Source organism: Orcinus orca, chromosome 6, assembly GCF_937001465.1.
Source record: "Orcinus orca chromosome 6, mOrcOrc1.1, whole genome shotgun sequence".
Taxonomy (NCBI): Eukaryota; Metazoa; Chordata; class Mammalia; order Artiodactyla; family Delphinidae; genus Orcinus; species Orcinus orca.
In genome coordinates, this window is record NC_064564.1 from 72,908,676 (window position 1) to 72,927,299 (window position 18,624).

Consider the following 18,624-nt stretch of genomic DNA (forward strand, 5'->3'; position numbering starts at 1 on the left):
TGTGTTAGATGATTTTACCCAACTATAGGCTAATGTAAGTGTTCTGAGCACATTTAAGGTAGGCTAGGCTAGGCTAAGGTATGATGATCAGTAGGTTAGGTGTATCAAATGCATTTTCAACTTAGAATATTTTCACCTTACCATGGGTTTATCAGACGTAACCCTATCATAAGTCGAGATAGAGCTGTATAAATATTTATATATATATACATATATATATGAATATATATATACATATATATGTATATATATAATGGAACATTAGTCATAGAGAAGAAGGAAATCTTGCCATTTGTGACAACATGGATGGATCTCAAGGGCATTATGATAAGTGAAATAAGTCAGACAGTGAAAGACAAATACTGTATGACTTCACTATATATGAAATCTGAAAAACAAAACAAATGAAATGAAACTCATAGATACAGACAGCAGATTGGTGGTTGCCAGAGGGGAGAGGGGTAGGGAGGGTGGGAAAAATGGGTGAAGAGGGTCAAGAGGTACAAACTTCCAGTTATAAAATAAATACACATGGGGATGTAATGTACAGCATGGCGACTATAATCAGTAAGATGATATTGCACATTTGAAAGTTGCTGAGAGTAAATCTTAAAAGTTCTCATCACAAGACAAAAATATTGTAACTTGGTATCATGATAGATGGTAACTAGACTTATTGTGGTGATCATTTCACAATGTATACAGATATCAAATCATTATGTTGCATACATGAAACTAATGCAATGTTATGTGTCAATTATACTTCAATAAAAATGTAAACAAAAGAAAACACAACACTGCCTCTTCTAAGCCATCCTGTCTCCTTTTTGCCTATGCTGATTATGTCTCTCCTTTTCAAGATTTATACTATAGTAAAGGTTTTCTTTCCTCTAATACACCTAACCAACTTCTATTTCAGTCAATTAGATTAAAGTTGTATATTCAGAGCCTGTCTTCATCACTTTTAACAAAAAATAGATACTATTCATCTCTGGATACCTTGTAAAGCACGTCTTTTATCCTTGCCATCTCTCAGCAGCCTACCACTGCTCTCTACTTTTCTACCATTGCAATCCCTGAAAAATGTTCATTACATAGAATACTAGGTATAGGTCAATGTAGTTCTCCAGGAAGAGAAGCAAAAAAAAAGAAACCTTACTTCTTGTTAAATGCTTGTTAGTGTGAAAGCACAATAGATTTGTTGAGTTCTTTGGTTTTGTTTTGTTTTTTAATAAACCAGAGGTAAGGTCAGCCTACACTGGATGTGAATTTGTTTTCTAACCAAGTAATGAGTCACTCTAAATAGGAACATTAATTTATTTGCACTTATCAGGGTGGGAGGATGGGGACAGGTGTATCACCTAAAAGTAATGATCAGGAGGAACTTCTATGAAAAAGTTAATACAGGCAATCCTGCCTTATAACTTTGTCAGAAATAAAAATTCAGGAACTTTGTGTCACATGTGAATGGAGAAAATTGCATTATAATGTAACTCACTTCTTGTTTTATTTATACCTAACACAATAAATGGCTCCCCTGAGGATGGTGAAACAGAGCAACAGCATCACTGGGGAACTTGTTAGAAACGCAGATTCTCAGAGCCCACCTCATACCTACCAGATCAGAAACTCTGGGGAGGAGGAGACTCAGCACTCTGTGTTTTACCAAACCCTCCGAGCCATCCTGATTCATCCTAAAGTTTAAGAAGCACTACTTAACGAGTTCTACTTTTATAAAGAATGAAGTATCAATCAACCTTAATGTGAGTTAATTAGGTGTGTGCGGCTTTATCTGTCTGGCTAGTGTTAGCAGCTCTGTTGATTCTTAATAAAGGATGTACAGACCAGGAGGTGATCTAGCTAGAAAGCTCTGTGATGGAGCCAAGGCCATTGAGTTCAACAATATGACCGGCCACCAGATGGCTGTTTCAGCCTTCCAACTTCATCTGACAACATCCATGACCCAGGACTGAGGAACTCTAAGAAACATCTTCACGTGTGGGCTGACTGCCAGCCACCTGGTTTTGATTTTGCCATGGAATAAAAATGAAGCAATTAGCTTCCTGTTGCTAAATGGACTTCTCCTGATGCTTCTTACCCATGTATTTTTCCCCTGTTGAGCCTTGCTGTGATTAATTTGGAGTTTTATTTTCCCACCCTGCATTCTACATTCTTAATAAATACAAAGTTGGCTCTGTTGGAAGGATCTGAAGCTACAAACACCACACCACCCGATATCTGTCCAACACTGAGCTGCCCAGATCTAATATCACAGCCCACAAAACTCACAAAAATAAATCTCTCTCAAGTTCTTTTCCATTTATTTATTTAGATACTTCTCCCAGATATTAATTCTTTCTAATCTGTTTTATTTATGTTATGATAAAGAAATCATTCTTGCTGAAGAAGAGACTGATATTTACTTTATTTCTTCAATAAGATAGAGGATTGGCAAAATATGGATACAGGCTTTTTACTTCTTTATATCTATTTCTCTACTTTTAACCATAACATGCAGAAGTAAAAATATTATCAACATACCATTGTGGGGATAACCTGTAAAAATATTAATTCCATAAAATATTACCCTTGGTCCTCAAATATGCATTGATTTCATCCACCTCTGGCATTTTCAGACATACCTCTTTTTTCCAATATTTTTACTCTTAGATTCTGACCCTTCCTGCCTTTGCAGCATATTTCAATGCAAAGTCATAACTCTAAAATGATAAAAATAAGTTTCATGCTTGACTGTAAAATCAGCCTCAGTATTTCAGAGTCGTAACTCCTATGTACACATATCTATGTCTTTGTATAGCAATATTCTCCAAGTAAATCATGTTTCCATTAGTTTCTATGGAGTGTGTGTGTGTTTATGAGGATAATTCCCCAAACAGGCAGCCCTATGATGTCCCAATTCAAGCACTTTTCAACAAGGGCTAAAAGTAATAACAACATAGCCCTACTCTTCTACTCTTGAAGAATTCATGTCATCGGCACATTCAGGTACAAGAGGACTCTTTCCTGAGAAAACTGGGCAGCTAATTTTCTGAGATTGTGGTGCTGGGAATCATCTATAATCAAAACGTTTGATTAAACTAATGCTTAAATGAATTAAAAATATTTGAATGAAGTGATGAATAAATGGAATACTGGCAGCTGAATTTGTTGCTATGGGCAGAGGCCTCCCAGGACAGTATCTTGAAATAGTTTGAGTATTTTCTTGCATTTCTAACAGTGCTGTCCTGCTTCATAATACCTACTCACAGCGCTCCCAGGGTTGGCTGCTCAGAACTCTCGCTCTCTCCTAAACCCCCGCCCCCTTCTGCTGCAGTGTCTTTCCATGGGCAGCCTTCCTTAGAGTAAACACAAGCGTAAAGTAATGTATAAAGTTCAAGACATTCTATGACACCTAATCCAGACCAAGCCTGACTCCTGCCTCTGAGCCATAGGATGCCAAGGATCAGTCAGGTATGAAAGAATATCTTCCTTCCCAGGACATTGAGGAGAAAGTTACTTTCAAAGAAGAAATTCCCTTCACCTTAGTTGATGGGTACAAAATGGAAACAACTGAGAGGAAGTGAAGGCAGGGAATAAAAATGTCTTCATTCTGCCATGGGAGAGATTAAAAGACTAAAATGATGGGGAGAAAAGTGTGAGAATGAATTACGTTACCTTGGAGGCCAAAGACAAATAGCCTACCAGAAAGGTACTTAGAATTTGGCTACAGAAAACCAAATAAAACAATATTAAAATAGATTCCCATAAAAATCTTTTGATTTCATTTTTGTTCTTGGTGTATAAACCAGTATTTACATGTTATAAAAACACGTGTATTAAAAGGTTCAAAATTAAGAGGTTCTGGGCTTCCCTGGTGGCGCAGTGGTTGAGAGCCTGCCTGCCAATGCAGGGGACACGGGTTCGTGCCCCGGTCCGGGAAGATCCCACATGCCGCAGAGTGGCTGGGCCCGTGAGCCATGGCCGTTGAGCCTGCGCGTCCGGAGCCTTTGCTCCGCAACGGGAGAGGCCACAACAGTGAGAGGCCCGCGTACCGCAAAAAAAAAAAAAAAAAAAAAATTAAGAGGTTCTGAATTATCAATTCCTTGAAACAGAAGAACAATTTCCTTTCAAGTTTAAAGTAATACAGTAAAATCTAGAACCCACCAGAAATACCTTATTAATATCAAATGTCATGTTACCGAATATTCACTTGGAGATGCTGTTCCTTTTAAAATCTTTCAGATGAGAAAAGGACAGAAACCCAGACTTAGACAGAAACTGAAAATAAAGATTTTTGTTCCAAAGTAGCAGAGTTGACACTCTTGATGATGGTGGTCTTTTGACTTCAACAGATCATAATAAAGTCCTATCATCTTTACCCCATCTCCATAACTCTGCTCAAGTCAGTGAGCAAAGAAATCATGTAAAAAGTGCATGAGAAATAAGCTGAGAGCATCAGCTGTGACGTTTATCTGGACCCCTCCAGGGATTTTGGTCATGGCTTTCTCCACCTAATCTTAACACAGGTCTAATGATCCTAAGAAGAGAGGCTCTAGGCAAGTTGTCACTTTTAAATTAATCCGCTTTCAGGCAGAGAAGTTCCTATAAAATATTATTACTGTTTTCATTTCTGGTTCCCAGTGAAAAATAACGCAAGACTGGTTTTCTCTGCACATTCTTCCAAAACATGCAAGATGTAAGAACTTTCACATGTTCTAGACTATGAATTCTTAAAATACATACTTATAAATACCTATATATTATGTAGACAACATGGAAATGCGTGGAGAACATTGTTGTTGGAGACCGAAATACTGGGTCTGGGTACCAGCTCCAGCGCCGTATGATGGGAGTGAATCTTTGACTTCTCTGAGCTTTAGTTTTCAGATTTATAGGAATGCTTCCCATTCCCACTTGGCTTGGTTGTCACAAGGCTCTAATAGTGAGGAATAACCTGTGAAATCACTTCATACCCTATAGAATGTATAGAAATTACAGTATTACTATGCTTACTTCTCACTTGTGTTCATGTTTTGTTCCAGTAAGAGTGTCAGGATTTTTTATAGTACTTGTGTCTCTTTGACGTATGTCTTTTGTTGTTGGTTAAACCTTATTTAAGATCCTCACATTAGAATATATGATCAATTAATCAAACCCTTTGGTAAATCCTTTATAAAGCATTTGCTTGGTTTTAAATCTAGTTTTTCTCACAGTCTGCTTAATGCAGGATAATCTAAGATTTATTATTAAAGCAGGTTTCCTCAACCTCAGCACTACTGACATTTTGGGCTAGATCATTCTTTGTTGTAGAGACTGTCCTGTGCATTGTACAATGTTCAACAGCATCCCTGGCTTCTACCCAGGAGATGCCAGTAGCAACCCCCCCTGTGCACACACACACACACACACACACACACATTCAGTTGTGACAACTGAAAACATCTCCAGACATTGCCAAAGGGCACACCTGGGAAGCAACACTGCCCCTGTTTGAGAACCACAGCTCTGGAAGCAGAGTATGTAGAGAAAGGAGGGGAAAAGATTTGAAGAGGATTTAGGAATCCTGGATTCTAACCCAACCCCAGCCCTGCCTCTGGCTCTGCAAGCTTGAGCAATTTACTAACTTTTCTGAGCATGTTTCCACATCTGCATGAAGCAGTTGGACAGATAACCTTTAAGAGACCTCCCAGCTCCAATGTTCTATAGCTTTTGTGTATGCATTTACTGATTTTCTCCATGAATAGATTTGTCTTTTCAAGAAACTGAGACTTTATGTCTTTTATGTTACAAGAAGGACAGCTTCAATGTTATTAATGTACACTTCATAAAGGCTTTTTATTTGGCTGGCATAATTATGTTTCCACAATTCCATGTTTGTGTTCCACAGTTCCTACAGCTGGCACCTCATCTAATCCACTGCATTTCTAAGAAAAGAGGAGGAACCCACATAAGTAGACCTGGAAGGAGAGTGATCTCCTAGGTAACTATATACTTCTTGTCTGGTTATTAATTGTGCTTCCTTTTATCTAAAACATCCATTTGTTGCTAGCTGTGAGTCAAACTTCTAAAGAAAAGATTATATTCTGCATCACTTTGAACCAATTCTTTTCTCCAAAAGAAAATACCAAAATAAACAACTTTGCTGGTTGACTTCAGGGGCAATACGAAAAAGGTCTAACATTTTTTTTCCCACTCAAAGATAATGCTCAAAAATGAGAGACACGTAGTCCCCACCTTAAAGTACTAAGACTTTATGAATTACCCACAGTGAATCTCCCACAATGATCCTACTTCAATGACAATAAAACCCTTCTCCAGTTTGACCTCAGAATCTGCTGTTAATGGGGTCTCGGTCCTTCTTTCCCTTCTCTAAGCTTGTCCCTCATTGCCACAGCCCCATTCTCTGCAGGAACACTACCCCAGTAAGAATCAGAAGGCCATGGAGTGATAAACCTCCAGCCCAAGGAACCTGTGGTGAGTTAGGATTGAGAGTCCTGGGCTCTGGATAATACAGAGATCCAAGGACATGTGACAGGGCGATTAGGGTTGATTTGGTCTGGGCTACATTGTAGGTTCCATCATGTCTGATGAAGGGACTTAAGAACCTAACTTCTATTTACATCATTTTGTCTATGAGTATAGTTATTCAAAGTTCTAAACTACCTACTGATATTAGAATTTTAAAAATCTATGAAGATTTAAATAAGAATGGAATTGATCAAATAATAATAGGATTTACATTTTTTAATCCATAAAGAAAAATTGGGCTTTAACCTACAAATAAGTTTGGAAGATCTTTGTGTAAGCATAAAGATCTTCTACTTTCAAAATAGCTCCTAAAAATATACCACTGGTATATATTAAAAAAAACAAGAAAAAGAAAATGCATTCCTCCCATTTCCCCTCCATGAAAAGCTAATGTTATTTTCCTTTCTAAAGTGTAATTGAAATGTTCTCAAGACCAGTTACTTCATTGGACAGTTTCCTTTTACAGTTAAGACCATTCCCTCAGATTAATCTTGAGAAAACTTGGCTTATTTTCATGTGCAATGACAATTACACCTTACTGTGCTTTTGAGATGTACTTTATGAAGCAAAGAGGCCATAGTGAATGTCCATTTTCAAATGGAATAACAATTCCATTTTGCCCAGGTTTTACCAGATTATTAGGCATTGTGTCTACCATGAATCATTACCACAAACTTTGCCATATTAGGTAGGGACCAGTGACTGGAAGGCCCTCTAACGATGTCCCCTCCCTGATGTTCTGGATAAAATCTACTCCAGACCTGTGACTCCTCTCAGTGGAATCAAGCCTTACTACTCACAAATAATATAAGGGTCACCTGGGGGAAAAAATTCATTCTAGGTTCTCACTGGCATCTGCTGTGACCTGCAGTCCTGCACTCTCCTCTTCGTGCTTCAGTTGTTAATTATGATCTCCTCTGGCCTCTTTAAATATATCAGCACTACATGTGTGAATTTTAGCAAAAGCATCCCTAACATTAAAGGGTTTCCCTTGTTTCTAGATTATGTCTCTTATGCTAATATAAGCAGATCATATGGCACCTCACAAAGAAAATAAAGACAATTTCATTTCATTCCACTGCAGTGTGGTAGGCAAGAATAGCACTAGGCAAAATTATGAGATAGATAAATATCTTTAATTCCTGCTACCCTTCCACACCTATGTTCCTTTTGTAAGTGATTCCTGCCTTTAGCATCTCAGGGTTCTCAGTTAATCCTGGTCCTTCTGCTACAAAGAAGCTGATTAATGTACTCATATTGAATCATCCTGTATATTTGAGGATTCAACCACAGTTGAAAGTTTTAAATACAAAGGAATGAATTGGTAATGGTGGAATTTCAACTCTAAACTACATATTACTTGAGGAGATTTAGATTTCACCATCTAGACTGCACCTCCACATAAGTGTAGCAATGGTTTTAAGATGCAGGCAGGCTTCCCAAAGAGGATCTAAGGCAGCTTTCAAGATTTCTTCTCATCCTACTAAATTCAGTAGCCAGAAACAGTCAGGAGCCTATGTCAGTCTCATTCCTCCCTGTCCAGACCTAAAAGCTGAGTGGGATCTGAGAATGATGGGAAGGGTGATATAATTCTGGCTCGTATCATGTTTTCAACTGCAAGAACTCCATACTGCAGTCCCCCTTAGATAGACTTGGACAATCCTGGGAACAACCATCATATGACTAAAGGGCCTCCTGGAGAAGATAGCATGTGTGCAGGACTCTACTAGCTGGAAGAACATGATTCCGTGGCAGGAGAGAAGATGGCTGTAACTGTTACCAATGATGGGATGAGTGAGGAAAGGTGTGAGAGTTAGGGGAAAACACCTTTTATGCCAATCTTCAGCTTTCAAACAGTAGAAGATCTGGGCATTTCGGGCCAGCTGGATGCCTTCTACACCCAGATTACACTAACACATACCTCATCTTTCAAGAGCAGGGAGACAATAATGGAGTGGGGGACTGGACCATTCCTTCCTGCCAATGAAGAAAGCCACTGAGGACATGGCCTGCCCCAGCACTCAGTGTCCTTCTATGCCAGGGCAATGCCAGGGCAAGTTTTGCTAAGTCAGGTATTTCTTCCTCATTTTGGTAACAGAAAACTGACTGTAGAACTTACTGTATCTTCCTATTGTTTTGGCTGAACAGAGAATTTAAACCAAGTTGTTAGTTTAATCATAGCAAGTAACCAAGATTTTATACATTTTTTATTTGTACTATTTTCTCTCAATCTTGACTTCTTACTCAAATTGTTTTTAAATCTTCCTTACTTTTTATTGTTTGCTTGTTTATAATATGTTATTTTTAAATCTATCTTTATCTTAAGCTATTTCTACTTCAGGTCTTTTGTGTAATAAACCAGGGGATACATCCCGACACCAAGATGGTAAGACATGTCACCCTGTATCTATGTGAGACAGTTCTGCTCTTTATCACAAAGGTCCAACGACGTCTATATCAAAGCGTGAGCTCATGACCACCTTAAAAAGAATCCCCTGTGGGATTTACTTTAAATGCTGATTTTCAGTCTCGTTCAAGATACTGAATCAGAAACTCTAAGGTGGGTCCTGGGGATCTAAAGTTTTAATAAGCAACCTTGAATATACTTATTATCAATTCAAGTTAGAGAACCAATGATACGAGGGAAAAATATCTTTCTCTCCTGCATGCATAGTATGTCACAGACAAAAGTTAAAGAACGTTAGTATTAGGGACATGAATTGAAATTTGGAGGACTGGTTGTGCCTTACATTGCTTTACCATCCAAGTATCATGGGATTCCTTAATATATGTTTAATTAGATCTCCAGCTTCTACAAATTCTGTATCCCAACTAGCATTAAGATATTCATAAGGATGCAAGGGTTAGTTGAATGTTTCAACAACTTATAAAATTGAAATGACTCATTTTGTAACCTGTCAGTGAAGAGTACCTGTATGTTTACAAAAAATTCAAGAGATCACAATGTTCCTGGCCAGAGTATAACCCTTTCCACTGTTGGCAGGTATAGATCATCTGCCAATGTTCTTCCTATCTCCAAAAGCATTTCTCCCTAGGGAACCATGCCCATGCTTCATTTGCATGATGCCATAATTTGGATCAAATTAGTTCCAATGGTGGCGATGGTCTGGTACCATTATTTGCAAACCAAGTGGTTTTTGCTTACCTGTTTTATAAAGACAATGAATTTCTGAAATTAGAATTAACAGACTGGGACACCCTACCAAGAACTGAATATTTATACTAATTATGTCTTTATTTTCATTTGGTGTTTAGGTAACATGAGTGAGAAAATGTTTATTTGCTCCCAAATAGAGACACAAACACTAATTAAAGAGGAAAAGGTGAAATGTTATTTCAGTCAAAGGATGATTTAGTCTAATAACATTTAGGGCATTTGTAGCCAATGGAAATATCTCAGACTAAGAATGCTATTACTTTAAAATCATTTAATGCTCTTATCTGCCGATCATTCATTCATTTGTACTCTGTTATCACCAACTTGATGATCCCATTCAAAGCCAGCTGAATCTGTGTCTTGCACATTATGCCAGAAAATTCATTGTAATCCAGTATGCTAAACTTATTCATACTGCTAGATCATCAGTCTGTTAAAAGTCAAACCTTAAGTGAAATGGCAGACTAGAGTTTATTACTTCATGAGTCTCCTCTATAAGCTATCAAGGTCATTTTCAGGCTTTCCTCAAGCAGCAGAGTAGAATGTGGTAACTGGGTAAAATTTGATGTGCTAAATGGAATTCATTGGACCCTTAATTTATCCAAGAGTCCTTATGTGAACTTATCAGCCTCTTCACAGACTGAATGGTGAGAAATAACTGCAATGTCTGCTAAAGGTATCCTACTTGGAAAAAAAATTTGTGTTCTGTCCCTCTCCACTCCTACTTGTGCAATTTCTATTCTTCCACTCTATTAATTTTACTCACTTTCTTGGCAATTTGGCTTCAGAAAATTCAGCATACAGGTTGGCCTAACGAAGAATAATTGCACTAATAACTAATATTTGGGCCTCCAAATGAAGACAAATGCAGCTAATCTGAGCCCAACACACAGTGAAAAGCCAAGCTCAATCAGACCTACTGCTTGAAACAGTTACCCAGCCAAGTTCAGCCTTGATCATATGACTCCCAGCCAACTCACAGACGTGAGAATTAATGAAAGCTTTTAGGTTTTAGCATTCAGGTTTATTACACAGCAATAGCTGACTGATACAGGGATCTTCTATGAAGTATGGCAATTTGCCTAACAGTAGACTTCCCAATAGACATGATGGCATTTGGCTTCAACCAGCATCATCTGTTAATCCACAATATATGATGGCCAGAGGGAAAAGGAGTTTGCTGAACATGTAAGGACCCTCCCTGGACCAAACGGTTTGAGTCACATCTGGCTGAGACGCAAGCAATGGTCCCCAAACTGTAATAATGGCTATAATTAAATATCCAAGAACATGTGAAAATTTTGTCATCACTGAGCTATCACTATAAAGATAGGAAAATATCTCACAATAGGCAGTGTAATCACTTAACCTCTCTGGGTCACTTTTTTTCAACTTCAAAATGAGATCAACAATAATACCTACCTTAGAGGATTGTTATGAAACACATTTCATGAAGTTAAACATACAACTACTATATAACCTAGTCATTCCACTTTTAGGTATTTATCCAAGAAAAATAAAAATATATATCCATACAAAGATTTGTACACGGAAGTTCATAGCAACTTTCTTTGTAAAAGCCAAAAACTGGAAGCAACCCAAGTGCCCATCAACAGATGAATAAAGAAATTGTATTACATCATACAATAGAATATTACTTAGCAATGAAAAAGAGTAACATACAACAACACAGATAAATCTCAAAGTAATTATGCTAGGTGAAAAAAGCCAGACTGACAAAGTACATATTGTATGATTGCATGTATATAAAGCTCTAGAAAATGCACTAATCATAGTGACAGAAAGCAGATCAATGGTTGCATGGGGATAGGGTTGGGGGAAGGGCTGAGGGGAGGAGTGTGAAAAAGGTATTACAAAAGGGCAGGAGGAAACTTAAGTGCTAACAGGAAAATGTGATGGAACAATGGTAAATTTTGCCTACTTAGAATGGCCAGGACTCGTGCTTCTCAGTCTTTAACAGTGCACACAAGTCACTTGGGTATCTTCTTAAAATGCAGATTCTGATTCAGTAGACCTGGGGTGGGGCTGCCCACACTGCTATCAAGGTGGGTGAGTGGACAGATGGATGGATGCCCATGCTGCTATCGGGGGATCCAAGCTGGAGTAGCAAGGCTCTAGAACCACTTCTCAATGTGGTTGTCTATTATATTCACCTATGGAGTTTCAAAAAAAAAAATCACTGATGCCTGAAGATTCTGATTTAACTGATTTGGGGTGATTCCAGGGAATTGGTATTGTTTCAAAAGCTTCCCAGGTAATTCTAATATGCAGCTGAAGTAAAAAACCACTGGCTTAGGCTGTGATTGAAGCTATACAGATGGCATCTCCATGAGCTAAACTGTGTGCAAAAGAGGCACATGTCACTTTCCTCAGAGGTTAATAGCCCTGATAATTATAATAACAGTATGCTTGAAACAAGACTATTGTTTACAAAACCAAATCTGGCTCATATCTATTAGGTATTCCTATAATGCCACCCAACTCCGTGGTTACAAAGGAATTTTTCTTCATAGCTACCCCAGGGAACTCCATAGCACAGCATGACTCTGTTTTCCTTCCTCTTTCTTCCCCTTTACTCCCAGAGCCTCCTGTTGTCTCACCATCCTTAGGGCTCCCTGTTGTGGCCTCGTATCAGTGCCAAGCTGATCATTTATCCCAATATTCCCTCTTCAAATAAAATGAACATTTCTAGCACTTCAGCTGACAGGAATTGTTCTGTGTATCAATCAGAATTCAGTCAGAAAAACTGCAGCCACTCCACATTTTCCAAATTTGGAAATAGAGACATACATAGCCATCGGAAGTGTTGAGAGAACAAAGGGGTAGGAAAGCTGCCACCAATGAGCTCAACCTATGGCCCTTTTGTTGGAAAGTGGCTGTGAATCTCCAAAACTTCTGAAATGCTCCCACCAGCTTTCTCAGCCTTTGCCATGAAGTGAGTGGTTCTCAAGGAATTACCTAGAAGCTGCTTGGAACTGCTTGTTGGGGCACACATCTGTCCACTGCTGCATAGGGAAAAGAATGGTCTCTCCTTCTCCTCTTCCTTCTAACCTCCCACAAGTGGCTTTCATTGGCAGACCCTAACTAAGATCCCTATGACAAAGGGGATTCTGGGAAACATGGTTCCTTGCATTTAGAAGTGGTGGGGATACTAACTTGATAACATATAATGCAGCACATGCTGAATATTTTCCATCTGTGTCCTCAGATCCAATGTCCACGCTTACCTACTTACCCTAAGCCCTTGGAGGCTCCCTTGTCTCTGGCTACTGGTTGGACTTGGCTAATTGGAAGTACCAGAAAAAGTAGGAAGACAGCGAAGCCAGGGAATGTCTTGCCCAGGATCCCTCCCTGTCAAGTTGTCACAGGTTGGATGTGTCCCTCTCCACGAGGTCACAGCTCCTGTCAGAAGGCTGCCTCTATACAGCAACTTTGGGTAACAGGTAAATGCTTCCTCCCATTGCTCCTTCAGTCGAAGGTAAGACACTTTTTGGTTTCCCTAAGCCCTTTTTCCTTTTATTAAATGCTCTTCAGTTACTCCACATGTTTCTTGCTAGGTCTCTGACTCACAGATTAAAGGCTAGAAAAATGAATGAGGAAGGAGGGGAGGGGGAGTAAGGGGGTCTTTCCCAATTTAAGAGGAGGGGCATCAAAACACCCTTCCAGGGGGCTTCCCTGGTGGCGCAGTGGTTGAGAGTCTGCCTGCCGATGCAGGGGACGTAGGTTCGTGCCCCGGTCCGGGAGGATCCCACATGCCACGGAGCAGCTGGGCCCGTGAGCCATGGCTGCTGAGCCTGCGCGTCCAGAGCCTGTGCTCCGCAACGGAAGAGGCCACAGCAGTGAGAGGCCCGTGTACCACAAAGAAAAAAAAAAAAAACACCCTTCCATCAGAGATAAAGGCATCAAGATTGTACATGCCAACTCTTATGTGACAGCAACAAATTTCTCTAGGAGAGAATGCTCATTGCTTATCTTTGTTTTGGTTTTCCATCTTATCAAAAGAACAAACAAAAAACATTGTTTAAAAAAAAAAAGAACGCGACTTATGCTTCCAAATTTAGGTAGCAATATTCATGTTTCAGCTTCTATCAGATTTCTGACAGTTAATAATTCATGTATTCCTCAGTTTCATCAGGACTGCATTGTGATATGGGAGCAAAATAATCTGGGGTTCGCAGAAGCTTATACAAAGTATAACAAATTATTAATTTTACATAATTTGATTAAATGATACTTTAAACATAATTTCTGGTCATATGTATAACATGGTATTTTACACATTGAAAACATTCAACAAATGGTTATTAGAAAAATTAATATGAGTCAATATATTAGTAAAAAAATGATGTCCATAACTGTAATGGCTCCAAAGTACGAGATATTATGTTATCTTCTGAATAATCGAAGAAGGGCCAAACATATGTTCCACTAATCAAGATATTTTTTCTCAGAGCATCTTACTTTCTAACCATGGCTATTACAGAGAAATTGCTATATATAGAATTTTGTAGTAATGAACAAAATATACTTGGGGGCAGAAAAATCAGATGAATAGTAGTACTGACAAATAAAAAATACCTCATATTTACAAAATGTCTTTTTTTTTGTTGTCCTGAATCATCACCCTTGTTATAGGAAGCAAACTGACTTAGACATATGATGATGTTAAAAACTCCTCTATTTCAGCATATTCTCTGGAACATTTACTATCTCTAACTACGTTGCAGAGAAGTCATCTGCCCTGACTTATGGGCTCATTAGAAACCAGCAGTAATGGCTCCAGAGTTGAATCCCTTTGATTCATTATTCAGTATTGGTATATTTTGGTATAAAGAATCATAGGCATTTGAAACCTCTCTTTGAAATGAAAAATACCCAGAGTTTTTACTAGTGTTCAGCCATCTATTCAAATGTGTGCCCTTCTTAAGAGATTTAAAAGTAACTTTTGTAAATGAAAAATAGTATTTTTAAGATTTTTTTCTCTTTGGATTATGTTTTGTTAGGAAGATCCTTAGATACTGAATTTGTTACTGGTCTTTAGTATACTCTGTTCCAACTACTTAACTCAAAAAGCACATCCTCGGGCTTCCCTGGTGGCACAGTGGTTGAGAGTCTGCCTGCCGATGCAGGGGACACGGGTTCGTGCCCTGGTCAGGGAAGATCCCACATGCCGCGGAGCGGCTGGGCCCGTGAGCCATGGCTGCTGAGCCTGTGTGTCCGGAGCCTGTGCTCCGCAACGGGAGAGGCCACAGCGGTGAGAGGCCCGCATACCGCAAAAAAAAACAAAAAAAAAAAAACAACTGATAAACTAGACCACAGAAGTTCTATAACATAGAAATAATATTGCTACCATATTTTTCAATGGATTAAAATAGTAAGTCAAATAGGGCCTGGGAGTCAATTAACATCAAGTGCCAATATGTAAACACTGTTATAGGCCAAAATGGGAAAATAGGCAATGCAGTCTTGCTTTCAACAAATAGATACGTGCTTTCATGAAAATCGTATTTTTTTTTTCTTTAAATAATATACACATTGACAATAACTTTGACTCACTCACTATCATTAAGATATATATTTGGAATGTCCAAAGATAGATAATTTTATAGGTGATCAAATAATCATTTTGTAGATAAGCACAAGGGAAAAAATAAATCAACCCAAGAGCCAAGGCTTGATTATTATTTTTCCTCTTGGTATTGAAAATTTTATTAAAATGAAATTCTATTTGGTTATCTGAAAACGAGTGATATTCATGTCCAAGGAAATATACTAGTAAAGGACTCATTAGTCATGTTTAAATGTGACTAAAAGAAGGCATAGGGTAGGAGTGGACACTTGAAGGAAGAAAACAGAAATGAGCTTCCTGATTTTTAAAGGCTTTAGTTTAAGGGCAGGTCCCTTCCATCATCATGCTGACAGAAACCTGCAGTTTTACTGGCTTGATAAAGAGAGAGATTTCAGGGCAACCACAGTTGGAAAGTGAGGAGAGACGTTCCAGAAAGAAGAGAACCAGAAAAGAGATAGCCCCAAATTTGGTATAAAAACTCTGCCCAAATCTCTCACTGACCTATAAAATTCTAATAATCTGGGAAGACTCCAAGCAGCTCAGCTAAAGCTAATAAAACTAACCTGAGACTTAGCTTCTGCCCACACAGGGGAAGCTGAGTTGAAAATATGAGTTCAGTCCATTTAAATGTCTGCTAGAACAAAATGGAAAAAGAACAAACAAACAAAAAACACTGCAGAGAAACATAATAAAATGTAGAGTCTCTGTAACATACAACCACAATTTGCTGGATACAATCCATAATCACTAGATTTATGAAGAATCCAAAAAATATGGCCCATATTCAAGGGAAAAGGTAATCACTAAAGACAGATCTCCAAATAATCCAGATATTTGAATTAGCAGAAAGGGTTTTGAAAACAGCTCTTCTAACTATCCTCAAAAATTAAAATCTATCAATCAAGACAATAAACTATCAAATAAAATTTGTTTATCTCCTCTCTTGAGAAAAATAACTTTGCTATGATCTGAAAGACCAGATTCAGGTTTAGAATTCTTGAACTCCTTGAAGTTTTAGTCCAGAATGCAACAGCCAACCCCTGGAGAGCATGGCAACACCCTGGCTGCATTCATGCAGCCTCCTTCTTATCACCCTCAGTTTCATCCCACACCTCAAGGTGCCCCATCTCCCCACTGTGTACACAGCAGCTTACGAGTCCACTTGGGGTTTGCACACCACGGATAGTCCATGCTCAGGAGGATACACTGGGGATAAATCTAAGCAAGTTTGGGAAGCTGGCTGGGGACTCTGAATGCAGAGAATTCCAAGGCCCTGAGTACCCAGTCTGTAGTGTAGAAGAGGTTACAGGCTCTGGGTGAGCATCTCCCCTTTGCTCCTCAGGCTCTTGCCTCTTAGGAAAGGACACAGCCAAAGGAGGGTCAGAAGAGATCCTTTTAAGGGTAAGATGAAGGGCAAGGGCCCATGGGCCCAGGCGGAAAAGTGGTACTGGTCATAGAAGACCTTGGGATTTGGATTAAGACAGAAAAGTTTCCAGCTCTGGATCTTCTACTTGCTAGTTACATGACCTTGAGCAATTAATTTAATCTCTACAACTCCACATCCAAAAAACAGGAATAATAAACACCCAAGTGCTTTGCAAATATTAAATAAGATCATGTTCTCTGTGCACAAAATAAACTTTCAGTTAATTTTGGCTACTATCATTGTTTTTGTTTTTCTCATGGTTATTGCTATTATAATTTATTATTGTATTTCCACAGATCTGTACAAATTACATATCTGAATGGTTTTAAAGTATAAGCTGTTAATTTATAAGACCTATATAACATCTTTTTTAAATTTAAGAACTACTGTGGTATTTGAACTGAAAGTGAGCCTTTCAAATTCTTCTTAGCTACCAGATAATGAATAATGCACAAGTTCTTGCAATCATCCATAATGAATGAGAATGCTTACATCCACTGAATGTCTATTAAATGCCAGGCTTTGGGCATAAACCTCTAGATAGAGTATTTCATTTAATGTCCTTAATAAATGAAACAGGAATTTTCCCCGTCTTACAGATAAGCAAACTGAGGTTCAGAGAGGTTTAACATACCCATGGTCCCACTGTTAATAAGTAGGCATATTGAGATTCAAATCAAGCAGCCTCCATGATTTTTGATTCAAGTCATTTGAAAATTGCTACCTGTTTTTAGAAATGCCCTTTATCATACACACAATTTAAGGAAAGTAAAGCTATTCTGTTTTCAGATCTTTTCAGGTCATGCTCTCAAGTTCACAGAGCATGAGTAAATAATTTCCTTTTATACATTACGTGAAGATATTAATTACCTTTAAATGCACAGCATAACTCTATTATTTCCTATGTGCACATGGATAAGGTCCAAAGACAATCTTCAGAAATCAGCAATCATGAAAAGAGAAGTAATGTCATCAAAATGGTGACACAGTTTGTTCCTGACTTCGATCTCTCTCACAGAAGGTCAACTAGCAACTCTTCACAGGCAAGGCGCCACTGTGGGGACTTCCCTGGTGGCGCACCACTGTGGGGACTTCCCTGGTGGCGCAGTGGTTAAGACTCCGCACTCCCAATACAGGGGGCCCAGATTTGATCCCTGGTCTAAGAACTAGATCCCACATGCATGCCACAACTAAGGAGACCACGAGCCGCAACTAAGGAGCCCACCTGCCTCAACTAAGACATAAATAAATAGATTAGATAGATAGATAGATAGACACCAGTGTGAAAATCCCAGAACCTGGGGCCCCCAGGACCACAGAGTCAGAGAAGGACTGCATTAGAAAGGTAAGAGGAGTGCACTTTGACTGCACCACCTCTGTCCCAGACTAGCACAGTGCCATATGAGGGAAACCCCACCTCAACCCTGGCCTAAGGTCTCTCTAGTGGGGAAAGAGAGCCCAAAGTGGACAACCAGGTTCCCCTCCTGGGGTGCTTCCCAGGAGGCCCATTCAGGACTCACCTCACAGGGAACACTAGGGGAATCTATGGAGCTCAACACTGGTGATCAGACAGAGACAGAGAAGGGGCCAAAGCTTACAGCAACTAGCGCTCAGACTATGATGGACAACCTTCCCGCTTGCAGCGGTGCCAAAGCAGACTTCCCAGCCAGTGATTCTGCCCATCTGCAGAGTTGAGCTGGTGGCCCTCTCTGGTCAGGTAGCTCAGTTGGCAGTTCTGCCTGACTTGGATCCCCAGCCAATGAGCTGTACCAGCTATGGAGCCACCCAGCAGCCAGCAGCCCTGCCCAACTGTTGAGGGTAACCTCTGGTCTCACACAATCAGCAAGCCTGAACAGTGGTGCTGACTAGCCTTGGAACCCAGCCTACAAACCCGATCCAGCA